The sequence below is a fragment of the Paroedura picta genome, chromosome 9 (assembly GCF_049243985.1).
Source record: "Paroedura picta isolate Pp20150507F chromosome 9, Ppicta_v3.0, whole genome shotgun sequence".
NCBI lineage: Eukaryota > Metazoa > Chordata > Lepidosauria > Squamata > Gekkonidae > Paroedura > Paroedura picta.
The window spans coordinates 29484423-29501270 of record NC_135377.1 but is presented as its reverse complement, the minus strand read 5'-3'; the positions used below and the strand labels follow the sequence as shown (position 1 = coordinate 29501270).

The 16848-nt window shown below is 40.6% G+C and overlaps 1 long non-coding RNA gene across 2 annotated transcripts in view; it reads left to right on the top strand.

Annotated features, from left to right (window-relative positions):
• Positions 1 to 16423, top strand: part of LOC143844207 (uncharacterized) — a 40722-nt gene extending 24299 nt beyond the window's left edge. The window contains exons 2-5 of one of the 2 annotated variants that reach the window (XR_013233861.1): positions 1479 to 1551; positions 3426 to 3610; positions 6082 to 6210; positions 16133 to 16423. This is a non-coding gene — a long non-coding RNA (uncharacterized LOC143844207). The remainder of the gene's footprint in view (positions 1 to 1478; positions 1552 to 3425; positions 3611 to 6081; positions 6211 to 16132) is intronic. The other variant, XR_013233860.1, reaches the window with a different exon arrangement.
• The last annotated feature ends 425 nt before the right edge of the window (positions 16424 to 16848 follow it).

Below are 16848 nucleotides of genomic sequence, written 5' to 3'. Positions count from 1 at the left end.
AATGCTCATGCTTAGAGAGGGAGAAAGTGTTGCGAAAGTTAACTAAACTGCCTGATTTTGTCCAAGATTTGGACATGTCACAGATTAGCTAGGGTTGATTTTGAAGATTCCAGCGAAATGTGCTCCATAACTCACAGAAAACCCAAACCTTCATCCAGTGTGTCATGTAGCCCCTGAACTTGTCTCACAAACATGGAGAACATCCAGGACTTCACACATGTAAAGTTCTTCATGATACTGCCTTAGCCTGGCACAATATGCTGAGTCAATCACTGCTCCCTTCATGACAGGGAGCAGAATCTTGAAGACAGCACTGGGAAATAGAAACTGAAATCAGACTAAAAGTCACTTTTAGTACTAAGAAACTGGCTAGCTATGATATAGGTGGTTTGCATACAGACTCCTGGGAAATTTTCATCTGAATTAGTAAACCATATAAAATTAATGCGCAGAATGTACATTGTTGGCTTGGAATTTTATTTGTTCCTGCTGAAATGCACACGGTTGCTTTCAGCCTCATTCTCAAATTGCCCTGATCTCCTTAGCATGTGATCCATGCACCCATATGGGAATGAGTTGCATTTCTGTTAGTAGTGTTTTATTTATTCATTTGATTGATGATTTATATACCATCCTACCCAACAAACCAGCTCAAAGAAGTGTACAGCATGTTATCCAGCATCAGCAGTTAAAACACTTTATTTAAAATTCAATTGTAAAACCTGAAATAGCTAGATTTAAAAGTTGAATGACAGTTTAGTTTAACATCCATTGTCAAAAACAGAACAGCAGCATCAACAATCTCAGTTTACCTTCTGTTCTTCCAGAACGAAGATGGTCTGGGACATATTTATAATAGGGAGGACCTGGTAGATGTTACTGCTTCACTGGCCCCAACCAAAAGCCTGGCAGAAGAGTTCCATGTTGCAGGCCCTGTAGAACTGCGTTAGTTCCAGCAGGGCTGAGTTATATTCCAGGAGCTTGTCCCACCAGTTAAGAGCCAGGATGGAAAACATCCTGTCATGGTTGAGGCCAAACATACCTCCTTGTGGCCAGGGAACACCAGTTGGTTGGTAGTAGTAGAGCGGAGTACTATTCAGGGAGTATAGATAGAGTGATGGTCTCTCAGAACTCAGACCGTGGATGGCCTTGTGGGTAAGTAAAAGAACCTTAAACTTGATCTGGAATTCAACTGGAAGCCATTGCAGCTGTCAGAGAACAGGGCAAACCTGTGTCCTCCAGGGTGTACCCATAAGGACTCTGGCCATTACATTCTGGACCAGCTCCAGTTTCTGGAGCAGGGATAAGGGTATGCCTGTGTAGAGTAAGTTGCAAAAGTCCAGTCTAGAGTTACAGAAGTCCAGCCACATGGATAACTGTAGCTAGATGTTCTGGGGCCAGATAGGGCACTAGTAGTTTGGGTTTGCAGAAGTGGAAAAATGCCAGCCATGCTAATCTTGAGACCTGCCCCTCCACAGATAGAGGCATTGAAGATCACACCCAAGTTTCTAGATGAGGTAGCAATCAACAGTTGGAACCCATCCGGATAGGGTAAGTGTGCTTCCCCACCTGGTCTTTTCCTACTAACTACAGGACCTCCATCATTGAAGGGTTGAGTTTCCGGCAACTCTCTCTGAGCCATCCTATCACTGCTTCCAGGCATTTGACAAAGTTGTTTGGGGGTGTATCTGAGGGCCATCCATCAAGAGGTAGAACCTGGTTTCATCTGCACATTGATAGCATCTATGTCCAAACCTCTGGAGCAGCTAGGCAAGAGGGCACATAAAGATGTTAAACAATTTGGGAGATAATTGCAACTTGTGGCACCCCTTTGCAAGGTCTGAGTTGGGAAATACCTGGAGATTTTGGGTGTGGAGCATGAGGAGAGGGGGTTGCTGATTGGAGAGACTTCAATGGGGTAAGGTATAACATCATAGAGTCCTCCTTTTAAAGCAGCCATTTTCTGCTGCTTGGAGTTCAGCTGTAATAGTTGGAGATCTCCAGCTACCATCTTGAGACTGGCAACCCCAATTTCCCTAACCACCTCTGTTTTTTTTTAATTTGATGTTCTCAACTATGGTACCCTTCTGATGGAATAGATGATATTGGGTTTGATCTAGTCAAACATATCCACATATGCGACAGGGGAGGGGGAATAATTTCCCCTAATTTGCCACTCACATGGCAACCCTCCAACTCCTTCCTGTTTCTGTTCTCATCTTGGAGACCACACTTGACTGTTCAGAGATACTCCTGACACAGCCTTGTTCCTGATCATGTAGTAGCTGGGACAAGGAGTGCCCTTTTCAGCTTAGGCAGGTATACAGTGACCTTTTTTTCCCTGAGAAGTCTGACCTGGATACAGTCTCTCATGATCAGGTAAAACACTTTACATAGAGCTATGTTTGGAAAATTCTTCTCTATTTTAAAATGTATGTATCTTTCACCTGACATGGGGTACCTGGTTCAGATTTTAATGTGTATGTATTTGTTTTATCATTAGAGATATAATTGATTCAATGATTCCTTTAGCTGTCCTCAAGATAACAAGCCAGCCTGTTGTTACAAGACATTTAATCTACTACAAAGGCTGTATGACAATCTGTAAATAGTTGTTAATTACAAGATTCTTTTTTGAGATTGTACATATTATGTGCATTTCATAAAATAGACAAATAGATCTATATAGATAGCAGCAGCATTTAATGAAGTACATATAATGTGTACAATCCATTTAAAAATCCCATAACTCTATGTCTGTGAGTGTTTGTGTGTGTGTGTGTGTGCATATAACTTGAAAAGGGAACTCAAATTATGTAGATTTAGTGGCTGCCTTTAAGCCAAAGTGTAAGAAGAAAACTGATAATATATAAACTACCATTAAAAAATAATCGTCAGGGTTTTTTTTGGCATTTTCCTTCATCACTGCTTGATGCATAAATTCACAGCCTGATTGTCTTCCGGGACATTGCGACACTTGACTGTGAAGAAAAGATATTTGGCATATTTATATAATTGCATATGGAAAAATGTATACAGTTGTCTCCAGGTCACCCTTTGTTGCACATGGGCAGGGGATGGGTTAAGAAGAGTTTATCTCTTTAATCCTGCATTTTAAAATATAATCCTGTTCCCATTTTGACACAGCAGAGCAGGCATATTTTAAAGTGACAAGTTTTTTTAAAAATGCCATTTTCCCCTAGTTCTCCCCCCGCACTAGTTCTAGAATCCTATCCTGAACCTGGATTAACATATTGATTTTAAAAAGTGATCATCCACTGTTGACATCTTCTTCCAACTGCTGAATATAGAATCTCATGCTCTCTCCTCTTCCTAATTCAAGTTGTATTTCATAAAATATTTCCTACACAATTATAACATTTCCCAATCTTTCGTCCGTGAGTACAACTGTTTTTTTATGCTAGTTTCAGATGGATGTCAGACTGTCAGACAATGCAGCTCATACCTGCAAATGAAGCATCCTGAATACTTGAGAACACTGTAGGAAACCATAATGTGTGGCTGAACAGTTTACCAACATCTTTCCTAAGTACCAGTGCCTTAAAAAACTTTGGATTCAATGGGTTCCTGCACACTGAAAGGAAAATTGGTAAGAATGATTGAGTTATTAAATATCCTGAGTACCCAAGGTTCACTGATGACAAGCCAAAATACACACTGTGCCATAGCAGCTAGTGTTTGATGGTCAATTTAGAATATTTATATGGAGCAACACAACCATCAGATTTCCAGTGTGGAGCAAATAACAAATACAAAATCCAACAATACAATGAAATGTAATAATAGTTAAAAAATGAAATGTAAGTGAACAAGCAAAACGGCACATCAGAGCCAACAAGGGTAGAAGCAGTGGGGTGTGTCCAATCATGCAGTTCCTCTGACATTTCTCTTGGCAGCAGTTTTAACAGTTTCTCCTCCCTGAAAAGTCTCCTTCTGCAAAGTTTGTGGATGGCTAGAGACATCCAAGTAAAATCAGAATTAAGTTCATTGTACAAGAGGAAAAGGCAGGAAACATATCAATAGAGCCAAACAAGAAAGGACTCAGGTGCCAGGTAGAAATGAAGATGGTGTTGCACAAAAGAAAACCTACTACTAGGGTTGCCAGCTTTGGTTAGGAAATGCCTGGAGATTTGGGGGTTATTACTATTAGAATTCATAAAACATTTATTGGCATAGACGGCATCAACAAAGAATATTATTCTAAACAATTGCAGTTTCCATAAAATATACTATCTTAAGATAGCTGACAAAACCTTGACCACTTTTACAAATACTTGCTACTTAAACTTGAAGAATGGGTAACTGAGAACAGTATAATATACCCACAGTAAGCAGATTTTAGGGAAAAGAGTACTATTGATCACTGCCAGTGCCAGACCCTACACCAATTGGCTTATTCAAGTATGATTGGTCCTCCAAAGAAATGATACAAGGCATTTGTTGATTTGGCCACTGCATTTGACTCTATTGATAGGAACTGCCTCTGGCTAAAACAAATATCGACAAGCAGCTATTATTTTTATGATGAGAATTGTGCACAGATACATTTGTCCAAGTGAGAGTAAGCATGTCAAGCTCACTAACTCAAAAAAACTCCAATTTGAGTAGGGGTGAAACAAGGATTTCTGTTGGCACCCCTGTTTTTTAACTTACATATAAACAACATAGTTGAAAGGTTGGCAGGCCCACTATATATGCCACTTACCACGGGAAATCAAAAAAGTGTCAATCTTACTTTACACAGATGATTGGTCCTTATTTCCCTCATGAAGATAGGATTGAGATGACTTTTACAGCAACTAGGAACATGTGAGGAAGAAGCACTGACAATAAACTATGAAAAACACAAGTAGTGGTATTTAGCAAAAGGGCCAATATCCATGCCTGAATATCCACAGTAACCCCATTAGGTAGTGTAGAACTTTCAAATACTTAGGCATCACCTTCAGTGAAAATCTCAACTGGAATATCCATGTAGGAAATGTCGGGGCATCAGCTTTAAGGTTAGTAGGTTCTATCCTTAGGTTCTATTATACTAAGGGAGGCCACCTCATATACCCAGTTATAAAGATTTTTAATGATAAGGTTGCTCCCCATCTTCTCTATGGATCCAAAGTGTGGGGTTGGAAGGAAGATATTATAAATAAAATTGAAACAATTCAAAACTTATTTATGAGATAGATACCAGCACTCCCTAAGGGATCTCCAATGGCCTTCATGAAAGCTGAACTTGGTATTCCTTCATTGAGACCACACATCCATTTTGCAGTGCTAAAGTCATGGAAAAGAAATAATATGGCAAATGGTAGCCAACTGTCATTTAACATCATGACAGTAAACGACCCCCTATGTAGTCCCCATATTAACAACCTTGTAACACGTTACACCATTCCGGATTACCTGTTAGGCCTTCACGCTGATAATTCCCAGTTGAGAGACTGGATTTTTAATGCTGATGTACTTAATGACAGATCTTTAATCCTACAAACACAATCTGTAACATGGTTCAAGTTATTTAAAAATAATCACTGTAGATCACCTTATCTAGCTAGGATCTCAAGTAATAGTTTAAGAGCTGCCCTCACTGCCCTGCACTTCGAAACAATGCCAACCAGTGTCCATTTAGGCTGATATAACAGAATGCTGAAAGATCAACAGTTTTGTATTTGTGGCCTACCAGTCATGGAGAATTTACCCCATTTCATCCCCTAATGCCCTCTGTATTTGAAACCTAGGGCCACGTTTATATGGGGTTCCCAGTGGTTCAAAATTTGACTCTGTTATAGATAAGATGATATTTTTGCTTTCAGATATTGATCCTAACATCTCATTCACATTGTCTTTATTTGCTATGGCACCATAGAAATTAGAGCCAATATGGATATTTAAGGTAGTTTTTAGACAATTTATGGACATTAGGTAAAATATTTTCAACTCTGTAGCATTTTTTTATTTGAGTATTTTGTATACTGTACATATATATATATATAGTGTTTTACAGTGGTCTACTATTTTGAGCTCGATTGAATTGTATTTTATTCTTCTGTATTTTGGGTTTAGAAAGACTTATGGTCATCTTGTGGTAAGCAGCAGAGTGGTAAGCAGCAGAAATGCTGTCTGAAGCGATGTCCATGAGGTTCGGAGTTCAATCCCAGCAGCCGGCTCAAGGTTGACTTCCATCCTTCCAAGGTCGGTAAATGAGTACCAAGCTTGCTGGGGGGGGGGGGTAAATGGTAATGACTGGGGAAGGCATTGGCAAGGCCACCCTGTATTGAGTCTGCCATGAAAATGCTGGAGGGTGTCACCCCAAGGGTCAGACATGACTCGGTGCTTGCACGGGGGATACCTTTACCTTTATGGTCATCATATGTAATAAAGTGTTATTACTACAACAACCCTTTAAGGTGGGTTACATTGAGAGGGTATGTCTGGCCCAAGGTCACCCCGCAAGTTTCCATGGCAGAGTGAGAATCCCTAGTCTGACACACTAACCACTACCCAGCACTGGCTTTGGATTACATCCAGATGAAAGTAGGCAACCGTGTACTATTTTTAATTTCTTTTAATACTAATATTAGGTTGTATTTATATGTAATGATACTTTTCAATCCGACATTGAAAGACAGAATAAAATGGCAAGTAGTATTTCCTAGCTGACAGCCTATAATTTATCGTATTTCAAACTATTAAGAGATGTCAGTTTCACACCAAATTCAAATTTCAAATTCTGCACTACAAAAAGGGAACATAATTTTGAATACGAAAAATCTCACTCATTTGTGAGGGGAGGGAGCTAATATTTGTTCAAGCTCAATTAAACTACTCTGGGAAGCAACTTCTCCATGCATGGTTATACTAAGGGCCAAACAGATTGACATGATGTTTTATAATCCACACAAATAAATATACATGTCTTGATTAGACTCTCGCTGGCATGGATCCTAAATTCTCTAAGAGTCAGTGTGGTTTGGTGGTTAAACAGCATCAGATTCTGGTCTGGAGAACTAAGTTTGATTTCTCACTCCTCCACATGATTGATCTTGGGCTAGTCACAGTCCTCTTAGAGTTCTCTCAGCCTCACCTACCTTACAGGGAGCCTGTTGTGGGGAGAGGAAGGGAAAGCCATTTTGGGATGCCTTCGGGTAGAGAAAATGGGATTAAAAAACCATCTGTTTTTCTTTGGCCAGGAACATTTTTAGCTATTATGTTTCAGCAGAGTATCAGGTTTCATGGTAGAGCAAAATAATTGCTAAAGCACAGTAGCAACAGCTGTTGACCAGTGCAGATGTTCCTAGATACTTGCTGGGAAACCTGAAGAAACATTTACTTGCCTTTTCCCCCAAGAAACTCAGACCATAAAGTAGGTGACAACAGAACAAAAACAACAGAAACACAGTTCAATAAATCAATAAATAGTTTCTGAAGATATAAAAATATTAAAAACCAATTTAAAAGCAATATATGTGCCCATCAGCCCACCTTTTGTCCAGGTTGCAAAGTCTTACAGAATAAGACATATATATATATGTCCAGCCTTGTTGGAAGTAGGACCCCCTGACTTGTTCCAGAAGGCTGTTCCACAGCACTACTGGGCCGCAAAGGCCTCGGTAGCCGGCAGCCGGCAGCCACGCCTGCCTCTCCCCCCCCCCCCACCGCAGTGAGAAGCTCACCAGGTCGTGAGAGAAACGGTCGCCAAATCGGCCACTTCGCTCGCGGCCCGGCTAGCTTCTTGCTGCTACAGGGGGCGAGAAGAGGCAGGCGCAGCCGCCGGCATGCCAGCGGACACAAACGTGCATGCATAGTGCTGCTGCACATGTGCATTAGTGCCCTCTGGTGATGAAAATGTGCATACGCGGCAGCTCCGCGCATGCACGTTTTCACCTACAGGGGCGCTGATGCACATGCGTGGCGCACTGGCTCTTCCCCACCCCCGGAGGCAGTCAAAAGGTTGGGGACCGCTGTTTTAGGGGATTGGTTTTCATGTGTCCCGCCTCGAACCTCCAGGGGGAGGCCGGATATAAATTAAATAATAATAATAATAGTCATAGTCATAGTCATAATCATAGTAATAATAAATACCATAGAAGGCAAGATGGAACTTTGCAAAATCTCACTGGTCAAAGAACATCATCTCAGCCTCAGGCTGAACAAGATGGGATTAGAATAGATTATAGAGGATGTCCACTGCTGCATGTTCTATTGGTTTTTTTCACTGTTAATTGGGTAAATTATGAGGGGGTTATTGTATTTTTAATATTTTATTTTGTAAACTGCCACGAGACCTGTTGAGGAGCGGCAGTATATAAATTTATAAACAAATAAACAAGTAAACAAATAAACAAATAAATAAAAATAAATAAATCTTCTGGCCCTGACTTCAAGGAAGGATCAGAACTAAACATAATTAAGAGGGATATCATTGTCTAGGTCGGCAGTTCTCAACCTTCCTAATACTGCAACCCTTTAAGATAGTTCCTCATGTTGTGATGACCCCCAACCATAAAATTATGAAAGTGTTCTTTCACAGAAATTAAACCAAAACTGACCAATGGCGTGAAGATCCATTGTTCATGATTGTATATAAATGGTTTTTTTCCCCAGGGTTTCTCAGTTCAGTTCTGCCTCTTGTCCCACCATGCTGATCCCGCTCTTTTCTGCTGCTCCAGACAGACGAATGCTCTATCTCCATCTACCCCGCAAGGCTGTTGTGTGGATGGTTCCCCCCAGGCCCAGCTACTTGCCCTGCTGTGACCCCTGTGGAAGGGTTGTTCAACCCCCAAAGGAGTCCCAACCCCCAGGTTGAGAACCACTGGTGTAGGGTATCAAAAGATGCCAAGATATTAAACAGTACTAATAGGGACAAGATTCCCCCACCATTTCCTATTATTCCTTGGTATCTAAAAATATTTCAGTGGCAAAAAAACAGATGGAAATGAGATGGAAACCAGATTAAAAAGGAACAAGATTTTCTTTAACCCCCTCCCCCAAATCACTGTTTATTTAATTGCATTAAATAATTAATTAAATAAAATCACTCCACCCAAGACTAGAAGGTTGGAAAGTGCCTCTTTTTTCTCAAATGGAGATGTGTGTGTATGTGCGTGTGCATGTGGGCACGCTAGTGTGTGTTAGGTCTCATCAAGTTGCTTCTGATTTATGATAACCCTATGAATTAATGGCCTTCAAAACACACTATCATTAACAATCTTTCTCAGGTCTTCCAAATTGGGGTCCATGTAATTAAAACATCTCCTAGGAAGCTTTTTATGAGCCTCTTGTGGCACAGAGTGGTAAGGCAGCAGACATGCAGTCTGAAGCTCTGCCCATGACGCTGGGAGTTCAATCCCAGCAGCCAGCTCAAGGTTGACTCAGCCTTCCATCCTTCCAAGGTCAGTAAAATGAGTACCCAGCAATGACTGGGGAAGGCACTAGCAACCACCTTGTATTGAGTCTGCCATGAAAACGCTAGAGGGCGTCACCCCAAGGGTCAGACATGACTCGGTGCTTGCACAGGGGATACCTTTACCTTTACCTTTAGGAAGCTTTATTTAGGAACTAAAGATTATTTTCATGGGGACTACTCCCTTCCTCCCAGTGCAATCCTAAATGGAGTTACATCCTCCTCAGGGCATAACTTTAGTGAATATTGAAGGGTGTAATCCTGCTTAGGATAGCACTATCCATGTCCCTTTTACCACTTCTGCACCCCCAGTGCTATACATATGACACATACAAAGTAGGATATTGCTACAAATGCATATGTATGAATAATATTTAATAGAATTCCTATGTAAGTTTCAGGGCTCTTCTGCCTTTTAAATACATCAAAAAGTATGAAATGAGCAAAACCATGAGTTATTTGTGGGAATACTGATAGCACTAGATAAATATTAAAGGGTAGCCATTAAAACTAACAGAAGGGCTTCTTCCATGATTTTGTAATGCAGGTCTTTGTTTTTTGGTTGTTGTTGCAGTTTTTCATAAAGGGGGGGGGCGCAAATGTTAATAGTGCCAGGCCCAAATTAAATTCATTTTATTTAAAAGGGCACAAATTATTGATAAACACATCTGAGTTTCCAGATTGGTTATTTCTTAGAGGTTATTTGGGGTCATAATTATAAATCTCATTACCTTGCTTGAAGGAGAAGGTCTCTTTCATTATTACGGTGCTGAGGTCCATATCCCTGAAGCTAATTGCAAGGTATTGCTGCAGAGTTCTAATTGTTTGCCATCAAAATAGCTGTGTAAGCTTGATTAACAGTGTTCAGCAACATTCATAATAGTCCAGGCCTGGTCCTGCATAAAATAGAAACTGGTTTGTGGGGGGGTGGAAATCAATAAGATTTAATAAGATCAGGAACAATCACTTACAATAGTACATCAATCACGCAAAGTAATAGGTGCACGATTTGATAGGGTCCTGAACTGCCTGAGAGATTCATAACCAGGACTCGTTAATGATTTGTTCATTTGCATTTTATCAATTCAGCTATAGCTGACAAGCAGAAGGAGCAATAAGGAAATATGTTGACTTAAACTCATCAGGCCTCACAATTAAAAAAAAAACAACAGATAATCGGAGATAACCTGTCCTGGGGAAATCAAAAAGAGCCAAGGATACGAGGGCTACATCTCTCTGACTTTCTGAAGTGTAAGATTATAATAAATTGGCATAATACACTGGCTATTATCATGCCCATAACCCTTCAGTCAGCCTCATTATGGGTCTGGGGAAAATGAGACTAAATATAAGATTTAAAATTTGTACTGTGCTTGATATTCCAGTCCTCTCTTTCTGTCCTTCAAGTAGAGAAAATCCATTAAAAAAAAAACTTTAAAAATGTAAATGTAAAGTACGGATTGCCTAGTTCCAGGCCCTTTTTAATAAACAAAGCTCCAGGCTTTGCCTTGGGTCAAATCCATATCAAATAGTCAAACAGTCATAATGAGGTGGCTTTCTGGTGATTATTATTTACCGTGATTACGTTCTAGCTGTTTGGTTTTTTTTTAATGTTTTTTTTTTTTGCCTTCTAAACCAGCTAAGCGGGGTTTCATATATTTTAAATTATAGAGGAGCTGATAAACAAATGCTATGTGCCTTTTCCGTTTCTGGCTTGAATATATGTAGCATGTCAAACTGATGTTTGTCTCCAATCAGCATCTCTGGGCTGCATAATCATGGAAGTGTGACAGCAGCCGCTGAGCGTATGCACGTGGTAAGCTATATAAAGATATGAAGCCAGTTTTGTAGGATTCAGGGGAAGGACAACTGTCTTGGGAAGATGAAAAAAATTGCAAATGCATTCATTTGGCAGCCATTTTTTCTTCATCTCCGGCCTTGGCTCTAGTGAATTTATATTTATCCTGCTTGATCATTCTGTTCAGGTTTTCAATATGTTTATATTGACTGAAATTAAAATAGCAAATCCACTCAATCAAACTAAAAAAATATTACAGGGCAGTTGGACAAGGCAGTTAAGACAGAATCCTTTTGCTTTCCTGGCAAATCAAGAAAAAGTGTCTAAGGTTTATCTGTTGTTGTTGCCATTGTTAGTGTTGTAGAGCCAGTTTGGTGTAGTGGTTAGGAGTGCGGACTTCTAATCTGGCATGCCGGGTTCGATTCTGCGCTCCCCCACATGCAGCCTGCTGGGTGACCTTGGGCTCGCCATGGCACTGAAAAAACTGTTCTGACCGAGCAGTGATATCAGGGCTCTCTCAGCCTCACCCACCCCACAGAGTGTCTGTTGTGGGGAGAGGAATGGGAAGGCGACTGTAAGCCGCTTTGAGCCTCCTCCGGGTAGGGAAAAGCGGCATATAAGAACCAACTCTTCTTCTTCTTCTTCTTCTTCTTGTTATCATCGTCCACTCTTAAAATTACTTCTACCACAACCACTGTTGCAGGGCTCAAATGATCATAGGCTAGTTCTTCAGGTCTGTTGAGAACTGACCACCATCATTCATACAAACAAACACGTAACCGTACAAAGAGATTCCATGCTTTTGTGATCTATTGTGGCAGTCACATCTATTACATAAGTGTCTGAAATATCTGAGTGGTTGGCAGGTGCTTGTTTAGCAAAGACACTGGGAAACTTTGCTGAGAACAATCAACACATGTAGAATAAGATGGAGTTCCCATCATCATGCTGGTTGCACTGAAGGGCAGTCTATGGATATTGCACTGAAGGGCAGTTGGATATTGCACTAGTATAATAATTCACAACCAACATATTCTTTTCTACACAAGAGAATGTGAGGGATTGCAACAGCATGATTTCCATGATGTGGATGGCCCAAGATTCAGTTAGGGTTGACAGAAGTCTTACTGGCTTAGAACAAGGCAACTTCAGCAATATCAAGAATGTTGCTGACCACGCATTGACATCACGTCTAGCATGAGATGGAAATGACATCATACGCATGATGATCACACATTTACTGGCATTTCCTTCCCCCCAGTTTTCACCCACCAGACTACCAAGCAGTGGCAGGTAAAAAGGGCCAGGAGACCTGGCAGCCCTTGGTTCAGATGCAGTTATTTTGCTTCAGTTATTATTTCAAGGTTTGGTGGTCCCAACTTTGTTTTCATAATGCTTTTATCATGTAACCTTTTTTCATAAATTCTCATTTATTTTCAGGTCAGTGTCTGTTTGCAGTGAGCTATGAACTCTGCCCACCTTTGCATAATCTAGATAATGACTGCTGCACTGATTACATGATAAAGCCAAAACAAAATGATTGTGCATTTTCCCCTTCTCTTTTAATTCACTCATATTGCATTTTTGATTTTGTAAGCAACTCCAAGACTGAATTAGATGAAGGTGTTGATATCAGAATCATGGCTTGGGCAAACGAGGGCTCTGGAGAAACAGCTGATGTCAGCATTGCTTAATTTTAAGCAGCCAGGTTCAGTTTTATATAATTCTTTGTTGTTGCTGCTACTTTAGCTGGGGGGGGGCACTTTCCCAATAGTATCAATTTGAAACTCTCATCACAGAGCCTCAAAATTTTCAGTTTGGATTCAAAAAATTCCATGATAGGGAGAAAAGAAGCTATAATCAGGATCACTAATGCTACTGCACACTTTAGTATAAGAATCACATTGTAAAGCATAAGGAAACAATGTCTTATGCAGGTCAGAACATTATTTGAGTATACTATCCTTTACACGTCGTCCGTTAAGGCTCCTTTTCTTTCTTTCTTTTTTGCAGTTACACTACATCCAGGGTTGCCAAACATGCTTTGGAAAATTCCTGGAGATTTGGGTGTGATGCCTTAGGTGGGCATAATTTGGACAAGGGAAGGAGCTCAGCTGGGATGTGATGTCGTTCCCCTGATATCACATCCAGACCTGCTGTGAGGTCACTTCCACCAAAATAAAAGTTTTAAAAGTAAATTGATACCCCACTGATACCCCCCAACTGATACCCCACTGCCCTTTCTTCACATTTCACATCACTTGGAGGTTTCTGAAAGCATTTGTTCTGTGTGTCATAATATTCCTTTATTCCTAAATATTTGTTCAGGTATGATTGGTTGCTATTCAGCTATGTTCAACTCAATCTAACGAAACTTACAAAATCCCCCTTTTTTTCATTGTTGAGGATAAAAGTCCATTCTGAAGGTCTATAGGTGAATCTCCCCTCTCTCAATCTTAGTCCTTAGTGTCTTTATAGGTGTCTTTATAGGTAACAATTATTTTATCTTAGTCTCTATGGTCTCTGTGGAGTGTTTATGGCATATCATGGGATAAATGGGAGCCCTACAGTATCATGCCTCTGTAGCCACTCTAGGCCACACTGTAGACCATAGATTTAACTTTACAAAGGTTACATTTTCTCCAGGGGAACTGCTCTCCCTAGCCTGTGTTGGCAGAGTTTAAATATGAAAAGAAGAACAAAGCACCAAACTGCTTAACATAATAAAATAGTTTATTTAGAGAAGAGACAACTTTGCATAGAAAGAAGAAAGTGAGAAAGAGTTCCCGCTGAAAACGTGGTGCCACCTAGCAACCCATCTCATGGGTTTTGTAAAATATGAAATGTTCCTTGAAATAAGGAATGGACGTTGCTTCCTTCTTTGCCTCCTCATCTTTCTCCCATAGCAGGACAATGCCTAGGATAAGCTGCCACCATTCTCAGTAATTAGTCCTTCTGGCTTTGAGCTGCAGCAGCTGGCCCAGGCACGAACAGTTTCTCACAACTAAGTCCAGATACAGGAGCACAGAGTAAATAAATACATTCTCCCAGACTGTTATTGCATGGAGAATGTAAAGCTGCACTGCCACCTGGTTTTCAATCTGGAGCTAGCTGCCCCAATTCTTCTTCTAAATGGGGAAGCATTTGGCCCATTTCCACATGTCTGCCCTGGATTTTTGCTAGCACATGAGGTTACTGATGGACAAGGAGTGGAAACTTCCTGCCATTCATTTAGGTCGTTAATCATTGTGACGTGGTGAGAACTCCCCAATCAGCATCCAGCAGCATTTGAGTGCCTCCCTCCAAGTCGAAAATATTTTTTTAATTATCAGGATTGCATTATAATGCAAAACCATTACATCATACACAAGGGGATTTAAAAAATGGGCTGTGTTATCACTCCATTTCCCACACACACGCATGTAGACCTCACTAAAAAAAGAAAAACAAGCATAATTTTTTTTGCTATTTTGTTACTTTGGAATTGCCTTTTTTTTAAGGTTCCAAGTGCAGATGCTGTAAATGACACTCGGGGGTGGGGTGGGGGGAGTAGGAGCAATGCCTCGACTGGGAGCAGCCCAGATTTTCTGCAGACACATGGCCCAGGCCTGACAAATGCCCTGTTGAAGCCTGAGGCAAAAAAGGGCCAACTAAGGGCTGTGCCAAATGGAAGTGTGAATTAGCCCCAATCCCCAACAGGCAGTGATGCCAGCCTTCTCTCTGGCACATAACCCATCTACCAATATACTTTTCTACTGCTCTTCACTTCCTCAATGGCATAATGAGGCAACAACCCCATAGCCAACCTATCCACAGTGAGAACAAATATACAGAGAAAGAAGCCTCCTCCTAAAAGATCACCACCCATAGAGCAGCTATTCAGTGTGAGAAGGAGAGGCAGTTGCCTACAGTCTCGTTTGGGTGGAGACAGGGAAAATACATCCTCTTTCAAACCATGTATATTTTCCACTTCTGTTCAAATATGCTTTTGATATGCTAGGTATGCCAACATCTAGGTAGGGCCTGGAGAGCTCCTGGAATTACAAATGATTTCTAGACTACAGAGCATTCCCCTAGAGAAAATGGCTTCTTTGGAGGGTGGTATTATATCCTCTGAGGTCCCTCACCAAATCCTGCCCTTCTCCCCAAAAAATCTCCAGGAATTTTCCAACCTGGATTGGGCAGCCCTAGTGCTTGCCAATCTATAAACCGGTCTTTTGCAGCTTTTTGTACTTTTGAGGAGTTTTGAATCATTATGTATTGAAATCTTATACATTTGAATTTGCTACTAGGAAAGATCCTGTGTAGGACCTTGCTTTTCATTTATGAATGATGAAGCCTGCAGATCTGACAATGCTGTTCCATGGTGCCTGCAAGTTAACTAGTGTTTACTTCCCAGGAAAAATAAGATGAAAGAAAAGCTAGAAATTATTTGCTCTTTTAATTTTATTGGAAGTTAGAAGTACAGAATCTTCTGATCTGCATAGTAGGTAGCTGACACAGAGATTTTAATTCAGTTTCTATACAATGGATCTTGAATGTATGCAAGATATCATATATAATAATCAGAGGTTTCTCTTGCCCTAAAAAACTGTTTATGGGTTTTTCCATGTGATATTATCTCAACTATAAAGGGACCATAGAAGAATGCAAACTCAAGAAGGATAAAATATAACAAAGCATTGTGACTGCTTTACCAAAAATCCTTTGTCAATCCCCACCAGGGGAAGATATAAAAATTGTTCCAAACATTCTCATCAAAAGTCATGTTGCTCTATTCTGTATGTGCACTTCAAATTCTTTATACTATCAATTGATTCATTTGAGAAATCTATACAATTTATGGAGGTATTGGACTAATTGGCCAAACATGTGACTTCAGAATTATGATGGCATTTCTCCTTTCCTTACAGACCTTTTGGACCAACCTGAATAACGTCTTGTAAGCTGACTGAAAGGAACCGAAGATACTTGGTGCAGAAATCTTCACAAGCACTTACTTTCCTGGTGTCAATTATCTGCATTGTTAGCAGGAGCTCTTTCAGGTCTAGTTTCTGGCTAGCCAATACAGTTTTCATAACTTAATTAAAGATTTTATTATTTACTTCATTTAAACCACATCTTTCTTCCTAACAGGGACTAAAAGCAGCTTACTGCATTTCGCACGCTTCCATTTTACCCTTAGTTATTATACTGCATTTTAATCTTCCGTGAGCCCCCCTTGAGCCTACAGGGAAGAGTAGCATAATACAAACATAAATAAATAAAGAAAAGTTACCCAGATGCTTACTGTATAGGAGCTATTGTGCCACACAGCCACCCAGTTTTTGGGTCAGGGCAGGTGGACCCACCTGTTCTCGGCTGTACCCCATCTGGCCCTCATGGGTGCTCCTGCATGGGAGCCAGAGTGGCGAACTTCCACCGAACTGTGGGGTGGGCCTTTAAAACATTATTCTTAAGAATGTGGTGGTGTGGAACCACCTGGGGCATATTCCCCCACTTTCAGGACTCCATACTTGGGTGTGGGTGAGGAGAAGCCAGGCCTGATTATTCCACAGGTGCACAGCCAAGGCCAAACATAAACCCCAATGAGCTCCACAGCAAAGAAGGGAATGCAGATTTATCTGCA